This window comes from Mobula hypostoma, chromosome 3 (assembly GCF_963921235.1).
Source record: "Mobula hypostoma chromosome 3, sMobHyp1.1, whole genome shotgun sequence".
Taxonomy (NCBI): domain Eukaryota; kingdom Metazoa; phylum Chordata; class Chondrichthyes; order Myliobatiformes; family Myliobatidae; genus Mobula; species Mobula hypostoma.
Window position 1 is genome coordinate 2,738,785 of NC_086099.1, and position 13,277 is coordinate 2,752,061.

Here is a 13,277-nt window from a genome sequence, read left to right on the forward strand (position 1 = left end):
ACTACTCAAATGGCAAAATAGTACAACTGTGGCTGAAAAGGGAAGTCAAAGCTAATGTGAAAGCAAAAGAGAGGTCATACAACAAAGCAAAAATTAATGGAAAAATAGAGCATTAGGAAGATTTTAAAAACCTAAAGGCAGCAACTAGAAGAGCCATTAGGAGAGAAATATGAAAGCAATCTAGCAAACAATATCAAAGTGGATAGAAATAGAGAGAAGACATTGGAAATAGGACCACTAGAAAATGAGACCAGATAAATAACGGGACAAGGAGATGGCAGCCGAACTAAAAGAGTATTTTGCATCTGACTTCACTGTAGAAGACCCTAACGGTGTGCCAGATGTTGGTGGGTGTGAGGGAAGAGAAGTGGGTGCAGTTACTATTACAAGGGAGAAGGTTCTCACAAAGCTGAAAGACCGAAAGGTACATAAGTCACTTGGACCAGATGAACTACACCCTAGGGTTCTGAAAGAAGTAACATTAGAGATTGTGGTGGACTCTGGCATGGTTCCAGAGGACTGGAAAATTGTAAATGTCATTCCATTCTTTAAGAAAGGTGGGAGGCAGCAGAAATGAAATTATAGACCAGTTAGCCTGACCTCAGTGGTTGGGAAGATGTTAAGGATGAAGTTATGAAATACTTGGTGACACAGGACAAGATAGAACAAAGTCAGCATGGGTTCTTTAAAGGAAAATCTCATCTGATGAACCTGTTGGAATTATTTGAGGAGATTACTAGTAAGATAGATAAAGGGGACGCAGTGGGTGTTGTATATTTGGACTTTCAGAAGGCCTTTGATAAGGTGCCACACATGAAGCTGCTTACCAACTTAAGAGCCAATGGTATTACAAGAAAGTTACTGGAATGGTTAGAGAATTGGCTGATTGGTAGGAGGCAGCAAATGGAAATGGAAAGATCCTTGTCTGGTTGGCTGCCAGTGACTAGTGGTGTTCTGCAGTGGTTGGTGTTGGGATCCTTTCTTTTTATGCTGTATATCAGTGATGTAGATGATGAAATAGATGGCTTGTTGCCAAGTTTGCAGATGAAACGGTTGTATTTTAGACCTCTTGAAATGAATGCTAAGATTGCATTTGCATTCCAACTCCACCTGCAAGTTAACATTCAGGTTGTTTTGCACAAGGACTCCCAAATCCCTTTGTATCTCAGATTTTTGGATTTTGTTCCCATTTAGAAAATAGTCCACGCATTTATTTCTTCTACCAAAGTGCATGACTACGCATTTTCCAACATTATATTTCATTTTCCACTTCCTTGCCCATTCTCCTAATCTGTCCTCACCACTACCTGCCCCATTAGGTTAATTTTTTTTCTCCTTCCTTTCTTTGTATGCTGTCCAGGATAGTGAAATGCTCCTCTTGTGAGATGCGGGAAGGCAAGGAGACCTCCGCTGTCCCTGGCAACTACAACTGTGAGAACTGCTTCCAGCTGCAGCTTCTTACAATCTGTGTGAGGGATTTGGAGCTGGAACTGGGTGAACTGTGGATCATTCAGGAGGCTGAAGGGGTGATAGGCAGGACGTATAGATACATACAGGTGGTTACACCCAAGGTACAGGACACAGGAAACTGCATGATAATCAGGAAGGGGAAGAGGTTAAGTAGTCAGTACAGAGTACCCCTGTGGCCATCCTCCTCAACCACAGGTATATCACTTTAGATATTGTCGGGGGGGGGGGTGACTTCACAGAGAATATTCGATTCTCTGACACTGTCTGCCTCTGTGACTCAGAAGGGTGGAGGGGAGAAAAGGCCTGGTGTGGTGATAGAGGATTCATTAGTTAGGGGAACAGATAGGAGGTTCTGTGGGTGAGAATGAGATTCCCTGATGGTATGTTGCCTCCCAGGAGCCATGGTCCGGGATATCGTGGATTGAGTTCTCAGCATTCTTAAGTGGGATGGTGAAGAGCAAGAAGTTGTCCACATAGGTATCAAAGATAGGGTAGGACAAGTTGATGAGGTTCTGCATAGGGAGTTCAGGTAGGTGCTAAGTTAAAGGGCAGGACCTCTAGGGTTGTGATCTCAAGATTGCTACTCATGCCACATGCGAGTAAGGCCAGAACTAGGAAGATTATACAGTTTAATAAATGGCTAAGGAGTTGGTGTAGGAGGGAGGGCATAAAATGTTTGGATCATTGGGCTCTCATTCGGGGAAAATGGAACCTGTACAGAAGGGACCTGAACAGGACGGGGACCAGTATCTGAGTGAGAAGGTTTGTTCATGCTGCAAGATGTGGCTTAAACTAGAGTTACAGAGGGATGGGAACCAGAGTGTCAAAACAGATAGTGGAGAGGTTGCGGAGAGAGATGTTGTTAAAACCTCAGACAAAGTTAGGAATCAAAAAGTTGAGCATGGTACAACTAGTGTCCTGAGCTCTGTATATTTCAATGCGAGAAGTACCGTATGAAAGGCAGATGATAATGCTGATGATGAGGTAGCTGGTTTACAAAAAGGCAATGTGTAGTGAGGAGAAGCTGCTGCTGATCAACATGCAAGTTAACCTTCAGGATGTTGTACACAAGGACTCCCAAGTCCCACTGCATCTCATGTTCCTGTGTCTTCTCCCCATTTAGAAAATAGTCTGCACATTTATTTTTACTACCAAAGTGCATGACCATGCATTTTCCAACATTGTATTTCATTTGCCACTTTCTTGCCCATTCCCATAATCTAAGTCCTTCTGCATTGTACCTGTTTCCTCAACACTACCTGCCCCTCCACCAATCTTTGTATCATCTGCAAACTTGGCAACGAAGCCATCTATTCCATCATCTAAATCATTGATATACAGCATAAAGAGAAGTGGTCCCAAAACTGACCCCTGCGGAACACCATCAGTCACTGACAGCCAACCAGAAAATGATCCTTTTATTCCCACTCGCTGCCTCCTACCAATCAGCCAATGCTCTAACCATGTTAGTAACTTTCCTGTAATACCATGGGCTGTTAACTTGGTAAGGAACCTCATGTGTGGCACCTCATCAAAGGCCTTCTGAAAACCCAAATATACAACATCTACTGCATCCCCTTTATCTATCCTACTTGTAATCTCCTCAAAGAATTACAACAGATTTTTCAGGCAGGATTTTTCCCTTATGGAAACCATGCTGACTTTGTACTATCTTGTCCGGAGTCACCAAGAACTCCATCAGATCATCCTTAACAATTGACTCGAACATCTTCCCAACCACTGAGGTCAGGCTAACTGGACTTTAATTTCCTTTCTGCTGCCTTCCTCCTTAAAGAGTGGAGTTACGTTTGCAATTTTCCAGTCCTCTGGCACTATGCCAGAGTCCAACGATTTTTGAAAGATCATTGCTAATCCCTCCACAATTTCTACTACCACCTCTTCCAGAACTCTCGAATGCAGTTCATCTGGTCCGGGTGACTTGTGTTCTTTAAGTTTTAAAAATACTATTACAGTACTTTTAAGTACCTGTAATAGTAACTGCACCCTCTTCTTTTCCCTTGCACCCTTCAACATCTGGCATACTGCTGGTATCTTCCACAGTGAAGACTGATACAAAATACTCATTTAATTCATCTGCTATTTCCTTGTCCCCCGTTATTATTTCTCCGCCTCATTTTCTAGTGGCCCTATTTCCACTCTTATCTCCCCTTTATTATTAACATACTTGAAAAAACTTTTACTGTCCACTCTGATATTGTTTGCTAGCTTGCTTTCATATTTCATCTTTTTCCTCCTGGTGATTCTTTTAGTTGCTCTCTGTAGGGTTTTGAAAGCTTCCCAATTTCCTGCCTTCCCACTAATTTTTGTTTTGTGGTATGATCTGTCTTTTGTTTTTACTTTAGCGTTGACTTCCCTTGTCAGCCACAGTTGTACTATTTTGCCATTTGAGTATTTCTTTGTTTTTGGAATACACCTATACAGCAGCTATGTAATTTTTCCCAGAAACCTATGTCATTGCTGCTCTGTTGTCACCTTTTTCAGTATCTCCTTCCAATTTACTTTGGCCAGCCCCTCTCTCGTACAACTAATTTCCTTTACCCCACTGAAATACTGCTACATCAGACGTTACTTTCAATTTCAAGTTGAACTCAATCTTATTGTGATCACTGTCTCCTAAGGGTTCTTTATCTTAAGCTCCCTAATTACCTCCATTCATTACACAACACCAAACTGAGTGTGCTGATCCCCTGGTTGGCTCAACGATAAACTGCTCTAAAAAGCTATCTCATAGGCATTCAACAAACTCACTCTATTGAGATCCATTACCAACCTGAATTTCCCAATCGACCTACATGTTAAATTTCCCATGACTATCAAAACATTGCCCTTTTAACGTGCCTTTTCTATTTCCCACTGTAATCGGTGGTCCACATCCCAGCCATTGTTGGGAGACCTGTATATAACCTAACTGCCATCAGGGTCCTGTTATCCTTACAGTTTCTTAACTCAACCCACAAGGATTCAGCATCTTCTGATCTTATTTCACATCTTTTACTGACTTGTTGCTATTCTTTCCCAGCAGAACCATGCCTACCTCTCTGCCTACCTTCCTATCCTTCCCATGCAACTTATGACTGTTGTTTACACCCACAAATCATAGTGAGGATGTGTTCCACAAATTACAGTGGGAAATAGAAAATGCATGCCAAAAGGGCAATGTTACTGTAGTCACAGGGGGGATTTCAATGTGCAAGTAGATTAAGAAAATCGGGTTGGTGCTGGGTTCCAGGCAGAGGAATTTCTAGAGTGTCTGTGAGATGGCTATTTAGAGCAGCTCATGATCGAACCCACTGGGGTCTCAGCTATTCTCAGTTATTTGTTGTGTGATGAACCAGAGTTGATTAGAGATCTTAAGATCAAAGAGCCCCTTGGGGCAAATGATCATAATATGATCGAATTCACTCTCAGTTTTGTGAATGTGAAGGTAAAGTCAGATGTATCAGTACTATAGTGGAGTAAAGGGAATTACAGAGGCATGAGAAAGGTGTCGGCCAGAATTGACTGGAAAGGAACACTGGCAGGGATGACGGCAGAGCAGCAATGGCTGGAATTTCTGAAAGCAATTCGGAAGGCACATCCCAAAGAGGAAGAAGTATTCTAAAGGAAAGATGACACAACTGTGGCTAACAAAAGAAACCCCCCCAAAGCCAACATAAAAGCCAAAAAAAGGGCATATAATAGAGCAAAATTTAGTGGAAACTTTTAGGAAGTTTTTAAAAACCAACAGAAGGCAACTAAAAACATCATTAAGAAGGTAAAGATGGAATATGAAAGTAAGCTAGCCAATAATATTAAAGAGTATACCAAAAGTTTCTTCAGATACATAAAGTGTACAAAAAAAAAATGGTGAGAGTTGATTTGGGACCATGAGAAAATGATCCTGGAGATGCAGTAATGGGGGACAACAAAATGGCAGATGAACTGAATAAGTATTTTGCAACAGTCTTCACAAGAGTCTGGGGTCATGAAGTGTGTGAAGTTACCATAATTAGAAGGTTCTTGGGCAACTGAAATGTCTGAAGGTAGCTAAGTCACCTGGACTAAATAGTGTACACCGTAGGGTTCTGAAAAAGGTGGCTGAAGAGTTTGTGGAGTAATAAATGTTCAAGAATCACCAGATTCTGGAATAGTTCTGGAAGACAAATATCACTGCATTTGTCAAGAGGGAGAGGCAGAAGAAAGGAAACTATAGGCCAGTTAGTCTGACTTCAGCGGTTGTGAAGATGTTGGAGTGGGTTATTAAGGATGAGATTTCAGGGTACTTGGAGGCACATGATCAAATAGGCCATAGTCAGAATGGTTTCCTGAAGGGAAAACCTTGCCTAACAAATCATAGAAACTGGAGGGGAGGTTTGCTAAGGCTATTGGGGAGAGTTTACACTGGAATTGCTGGGGGGTGGGAACCAAACTGAAGAGACAGAGGAAAGGGAGGTTGGCTCACAAATAGAGAAAGCTTGGATACAGTATGAAAGGGAGGATAGTCAGATGATAGAGAAGAGATGCACTCAGACCGATGGTTTGAGATGTGTCTATGTTAATGCAAGGAGTATTATGAATAAAGTGGATGAACTTAGAGCATGGATCAGCACTTGGAGTTATGATGTTGTGGCCATTACAGAGACTTGAATGGTGCAGGGGCAGGAATGGCTACTTCAAGTGCCAGGCTTTAGATGTTTCAGGAAGGACAGGGAGGGAGGCAAAAGAGGTGGGGGCTTGGCACTGTTGATCAGAGATAGTGTCGCGGCTGCAGAAAAGGAGGAAGTCATGAAGGGATTGTCTACGGAGTCTCTGTGGGTGGAAGTTAGGAACAGGAAGGGGTCAATAACTCTCCTGGGTGTTTTTTGTAGACCACCCAATAGTAACAGGGACATCAAGGAGCAGATAGGGAGACAGATTCTGGAAACAAGTAATAATGACAAGAGTTGTTGTGGTGGGAGATTTTAATTTCCCAAATATTGATTGGCATCTCCCTAGTGCAAGGGGTTTAGATGTGGTAGAGTTTGTTAGGTGTGTTCATGAAACTTTCTTGACACAATATGTAGATAAGCCTACAAGAGGAGAGGCTGTACTTGATCTGGTATTGGGAAATGAACCTGCTCAGGTGTCAGGTCTCTCAGTGGGAGAGCATTTTGGAGATAATGATCACAATTCTATCTCCTTAACCATAGCACTGGAGAGGGATAGGAACAGACAAGTTAGGGAAATGTTTAATTGGAGTAAGGGGAAATATGAGGCTATCAGGCAGGAACTTGAAAGCATAAATTGGAAACAGATATACTCAGTAAAACGTATGGAAGAAATGTGGCAAATATTCAGGGGATATTTGCGTGGGGTTCTGTGTAGATATGTTCCAGTGAGGTAGGGAAATGATGGTAGGGTACAGGTACCGTGGTAAACAAAGGCTGTTGTTAATCTAGTCAAGAAGAAAAGAAGTGCTTATGAAAGGTTCAAAAAACTAGGTAATGATAGAGATTGAGAAGATTATAAGGCTAGCAGGAAGGAGAGTCAGAAGGGGCCATGAGAAGGCCTTGGCGGACAAGATTAAAGAAAACCCCAAGGCATTCTACAAGTATGTGAAGAGCAAGAGGATAAGACGTGAGAGAATAGGACCAATCAACTGTGACAGTGGAAAAGTGTGTATGGAACCGGAAGAGATAACAGAGGTACTTAATGAATACTTTACTTCAGTATTCACTATGGAAAAGGACCTTGGCGATTGTAGGGATGACTTGCAGCAAACTGAAAAGCTTGAGCATGTAGATATTAAGGAAGAGGATGTGCTGGAGCTTTTGGAAAGCACCAAGTTGGAGAAGTCACCGGGACCAGACGGGATGTACCTCAGGCTACTGTGGGAAGAGAGGAAGGAGATTGCTGAGCCTCTGGCAATGATCTTTGCATCATTAATGAGGACGGGAGAGGTTCTGGAGGATTGGAGGGTTACGGATGTTGTTCCCTTATTCGAGAAACGGAGTAGGGATAGCCCAGGCAATTATAGACCAGTGAGTTTTACTTCAGTGGTTGGTAAGTTGGTGGAGGAGATCCTGAGAGGCAGGATTTATGAATATTTGGAGAGGCATAATATGATTAGAATTGTCAGCATGGCTTTGATAAAGGCAGGTCGTGCCTTACGAGCCTGATGGAATTTTTTGAGGACTTGACTAAACACATTGATGAGGCTAGAGCCATAGATGTAGTGTATATGGATTTCAGCAAGGCATTTGACAAGGTACCCCATGCAAGGCTTATTGAGAAAGTAAGGAGGCATGGGATCCAAGGGGACATTGCTTTGTAGATCCAGAACTGGCTTGCCCACAGAAAGCAAAGATTGGTTACCATTTCTTTGGCAGTTGAACAGGCCACGACTGCGCAAGCGCGTGTAAGTTGGACCGTAAGGCAGCGGGAGTATTTAGAAGAAAACAGATTCACGGAGCGGGTGACATTGTGGTGGGCGACGGATTAGAGGGAGACAGAGTAGGAAGGCTTTTGCTCCTGAGGCTTTGGCGAGCAGAGGCTGAGGAAGATCTTCACTCCAAGTGAGGTAAGGCCGGGTAAGTTCCTTTAATAAATCTAATTACCTTAGGAGTAGGTAATGGAGGCAGCAGTTAGGGTAGTCGAGTGCTCCGTTTGCAGGATGTGGGAAGTCAGGACGAGCACAATTGTCCCTGATAACTACACCTGCGAAAGGTGCATCCAGTTGCAGCTCCTGACAAACCAAGTTAGGGAACTGGAGCTGGAGCTGGGTGAACTTTGGATCATTCGGGAGGCAGCGGCAGAAATAAACAGGAGTTACAGGGAGATAGTCACCCGTAAGAGTCAGGAGACAGGTAGCTGGGTGACTGTCAGGAGAGGGAAGGGGAATAGACAGAATGAGCAGAGCACCCCTGTGACCGTTCCCACCAATAATAAATATATCATTTTGGATACTGTTGATGGGGACGACCTACCAGGGACAAGTTGCAGTGGTTGCGTCTCTGGTACCAAGATGGGACCCTCAACTCAGAAGGGGAAAGAGGAGAGCAGTAGTGATAGGGGATTCGATAGTTAGGGGAACAGATAGGAGGTTCTGTGGAAGAGATCGAGAACCCCAGATGGTCTGTTGCCTCCCTGGTGCCAAGGTCCATGATATCTCGGATCGAGTTCTCAGTATTCTCAGGAGGGAGGGTGAGCAGCTGGATGTTGTGGTCCATGTTGGGACCAATGACGTGGGTAGGAAGAGTGAGGAGGTCCTGAAAGGTGAGTTTAGGGAGTTAGGCACCAAGTTAAAGGACAGGACCTCCAGGATAGCAATCTCAGGATTGCTACCAATGCCAAGTGCAGGCGGGTTTAGAAATAGTAAGATAGCGCAGATCAACATGTGGCTGAAGACATGGTGCAGGAGGGAGGGCTTCAGATTTATAGATAATTGGGCAGTTTTCCAGGGAAGGTGGGACCTGTTCCGGCGGGACGGTTTACATCTGAACTGGAGAGGGACAAATATTCCTGCAGGTAGGTTTGTAAGAGAGGCTCCAGTGGATTTAAACTAGATACAAGGGGGGAGGGGAACCAGAGTGTAGGAACAGATGTAGGGGAGAAGGAAGAAAAAGGAGAGAGTAAAGTTGTTTGCACCGTTAGTGATAAACAGAGAGTAAGAGGTGGAAAATCTCTTAAATGCTTTTATTTTAATGCTATGAGCATTATAAGAAAGTTGGAGGAGCTTAAAGCATGGATTGATACCTGGAAGTATGATGTGGTAGCTATTAGTGAAACATGGTTACAGGAGGGGTGTGATTGGCAACTAAGTATACCTGGATTTAATTGCTTCAAGTGTGATAGAATCGGAGGGACAAGAGGGGGAGGTGTTGCATTGCCTGTCAGAGAAAATATTGCAGCGTTTCTCTGGCAGGATAGATTAGAGGGCTCGTCTAGGGAGGCTATTTGGGTGGAATTGAGGAATGAGAAAGGTGTAGTAACACCTATGGGGGTGTATTATAGACCACCAAATGAGGAGTGTTAATTGGAGGATCAAATTTGTAAGGAGATAGCAGATATTTGTAGTAAGTACAAGGTTGTGATTGTGGGAGATTTTAATTTTCCACACATAGACTGGGAAGCCCAAACTGTAAAGGGCTGGATGGTTTGGAGTTTATAAAATGTGTGCAGGATAGTTTTTTGCAGCAATACACAGAGGTACCAACTAGAGAAGGGGCAGTGTTGGATCTCCTGTTAGGGAATGAGATAGGTCAGGTGACGGAGGTATGTGTTGGGGAGCACTTCGGGTCTAGTGATCACAATGCCATTAGTTTCAATATAATTATGGAGAAGGATAGGTCTGGACCCAGGGTTGAGATTTTTGATTGGAGAAAGGCTAACTTTGAGGAGATGTGAAAGGATTTAGAAGGAGTGGATTGGGACAATTTGTTTCATGGAAAGGATGTAATAGAGAAATGGAGGTCATTTAAAGGTGAAATTTTGAGGGTACAGAATCTGTATCTTCTTGTTAGGTTGAAAGGAAAGGTTAAAACTTTGAGAGAGCCATGGTTTTCAAGGGATATTGGAAACTTGGTTCGGAAAAAGAGAGATATCTACAATAAATATAGGCAGCATGGAATAAATGAGGTGCTCAAGGAATATAAAGAATGTAAAAAGAATCTTAAGAAAGAAATTAGAAAAGCTAAAAGAAGATATGAGGTTGCTTTGGCAAGTAAGGTGAAAATAAATCCAAAGGGTTTCTACAGTTATATTAATAGCAAAAGGATAGTGAGGGATAAAATTGGGTCCCTTAGGGAATCAGAGTGGACAGCTATGTGCGGAGCCAAAAAGGTGGGGGAGATTTTGAACAATTTCTTTTCTTCGGTATTCACTAAGGAGAAGGATATTCAATTGTGTAAGGTAAAGGAAACAAGAAGGGTAGTTATGGAAAGTATGACGATTAAAGAAGAGGAAGTACTGGCACTTTTAAGGAATTAAAAGTGGATAAGTCTCCGGGTCCGGGCAAGATATTCCCCAGGACTTTGAGGGAAGTTAGTGTGGAAATAGCAGGGGCTCTGACAGAAATATTTCAAATGTCATTCGAAATGGGGATGGTGCCGGAGGATTGGCGTATTGCTCATGTGGTTCCATTGTTTAAAAAGGGTTCGAAGAGTAAACCTAGCAATTATCGGCCTGTGAGTTTGATGTCAGTGGTGGGTAAATTGATGGAAAGTATTCTTAGAGATGGTGTTTATAATTATCTGGATAGACAGGGTCTGATTAGGAACAGTCAACATGGATTTGTGCGTGGAAGGTCATGTTTGACAAATCTTATTGAATTTTTTGAAGAGGTTACTAGGAAAGTTGACAAGGGTAAAGAAGTGGATGTTGTCTATATGGACTTTAGTAAGGCCTTTGACAAGGTTCCACACGGAAGGTTAAGTTAGGAAGGTTCAATCGTTAGGTATTAATATTGAAGTAGTAAAATGGATTCAGCAGTGGCTGGATGGGAGACGCCAGAGAGTAGTGGTGGATAACTCTGTGTGTCAGATTGGAAGCCGGTGACTAGTGGTGTGCCTCAGGGATCTGTACTGGGTCCAATGTTGCTTGTCATTTGCATTAATGATCTGGATGATGGGGTGGTAAATTGGATTAGTAAGTATGCAGATGATACTAAGTGAGGTGACGTTGTGGATAATGAAGTAGGTTTTCAAAGCTTGCAGAGAGATTTAGGCCAGTTAGAAGAGTGGGCTGAAAGATGGCAGATGGAGTTTAATGCTGATAAATGTGAGGTGCTACATTTTGGTAGGACTAATCAAAATAGGACATACATGGTAAATGGTAGGGCATTGAAGAATGCAGTCAAACAGAGGGATCTAGGAATAATGGTGCATAGTTCTCTGAAGGTGGAATCTCATGTGGATAGGGTGATGAAGAAAGCTTTTGGTATGCTGGCCTTTATAAATAGAGCATTGAGTATAAGAGTTGGGATGTAATGTTAAAATTGTACAAGGCATTGGTGAGGCCAAATTTGGAGTATTGTGTACAGTTCTGGTCACCGTCTTCTAGGAAAGATGTCAACAAAATAGAGAGAATACAGAGAAGATTTACTAGAATGTTACCGGGTTTTATCACCTAAGTTACAGAGAAAGGTTGAACAAGTTAGGTCTTTATTCTTTGGAGAACAGAAGGTTGAGAGGGGGTCTTGATAGATGTGTTTAAAATTATGAGGGGGATAGATAGATTTGACGTGGATAGGCTTTTTCCATTGAGAGTGGGAGAGATTCAAACAAGAGGACATGAGTTGACAGTTAAAGGACAAAAGTTTAGGGGTAACATGAAGGGGAACTTCTTTACTCAGAGAGTGGTGGCTGTGTGGAACGAGCTTCCAGCAGAAGTGGTTGAGGCAGGTTCGATGTTGTCGTTTAAAGTTAAATTGGATAGATATATGGACAGGAAAGGAATGGAGGGTTATGGGCTGAGTGCAGGTCGGTGGGACTAGGTGAGAGTAAGAGTTCAGCACGGACTAGAAGGGCCGAGATGGCCTGTTTCCATGCTGTAATTTTTATATGGTTATATATTCTGCATGGAGGTTGGTGACCAGTGGTGTGCCTCAGGGATCTGTTCTGGGATCCCTACTCTTCATGATTTTTATTAATGACCTGGATGAAGAAGTGGAGGGATGGGTTAGTAAATTTGCTGATGACATGAAGGTTGGAGGTGTTGTGGATAGGGTGGAGGGCTGTCAGAGGTTACAATGGGACATTGATAGGATGCAAAACTGGGCTGAGAAGTGGCAGACAACAGGAATTCTGCAGATGCTGGAAATTCAAGCAACAAGTCCTTCAAGTCCTGACGAAGGGTCTCGGCCTGAAACGTCGACTGCGCCTCTTCCTATAGATGCTGCTTGGCCTGCTGCGTTCATCAGCAACTTTGATGTGTGTTGCTTGAGAAGTGGCAGATGGAGTTCAACCCAGATAAGTGTGAAGTGGTTCATTTTGGTAGGTCAAATATGATGACAGAATATAGTATTAATGGTAAGACTCTTGACAGTGTGGAGGATCAGAGTGATCTTGGGGAGCATGCCTCATGAGAATAGGTTGAGTGAACTCGGCCTTTTCTCCTTGGAGTGACTGAGGATGAGAGGTGACCTGATAGAGGTGTATAAGATGATGAGAGGCATTGATCATGTGGATAGTCAGAGGCTTTTTCCCAGGGCTGAAATGGCTAACACAAGAGGGCACAGTTTTAAGGTGCTTTGAAGTAGGTACAGAGGAGATGTCAGAGGTAAGTTTTTCACACAGAGAGTGGTGAGTGCGTGGAATGGGCTGCCGGCGGCAGTGGAAACGAAAGGGTCTTTTCAGAGACTCCTGCATGGATACATAGAGCTTAGAAAAATAGAGGGCTGTGGGTAAGCCTAGGTAGTTGTAAGGTAAGGACATGTTCGGCACAGCTTTGTGGGCCAAAGGGCCTGTAATGTGCTGGAGATTTTCCATGTTTATATTTCTATGTTAGGATAGACAAAGGAGAATTGGTTCATTTTGTGTATTTGGATTTTCAGAAGTCCTTTGTCAACATGTCCCACATGAAGCAAGAGCCTATGGTCTTACAGGAGAGGTGGCTGCTGGTAACTGGTAGTGGTCAACAGGGGACTGTTTTGGGTCCAGTTCATTTTACATTTTATGTCAATGATTTGGATGATTGAATTGATGGCTCTGATGCAAAGTTTGCAGATGATATGAAGGTAGGTGGAGGGGCAGGTAGTTTTGAGGAATTAGAGAGACTACAGGAGGATTCGGAGAATGGGCAAAGGAATGGCAGATGGAATACAGTGTCTG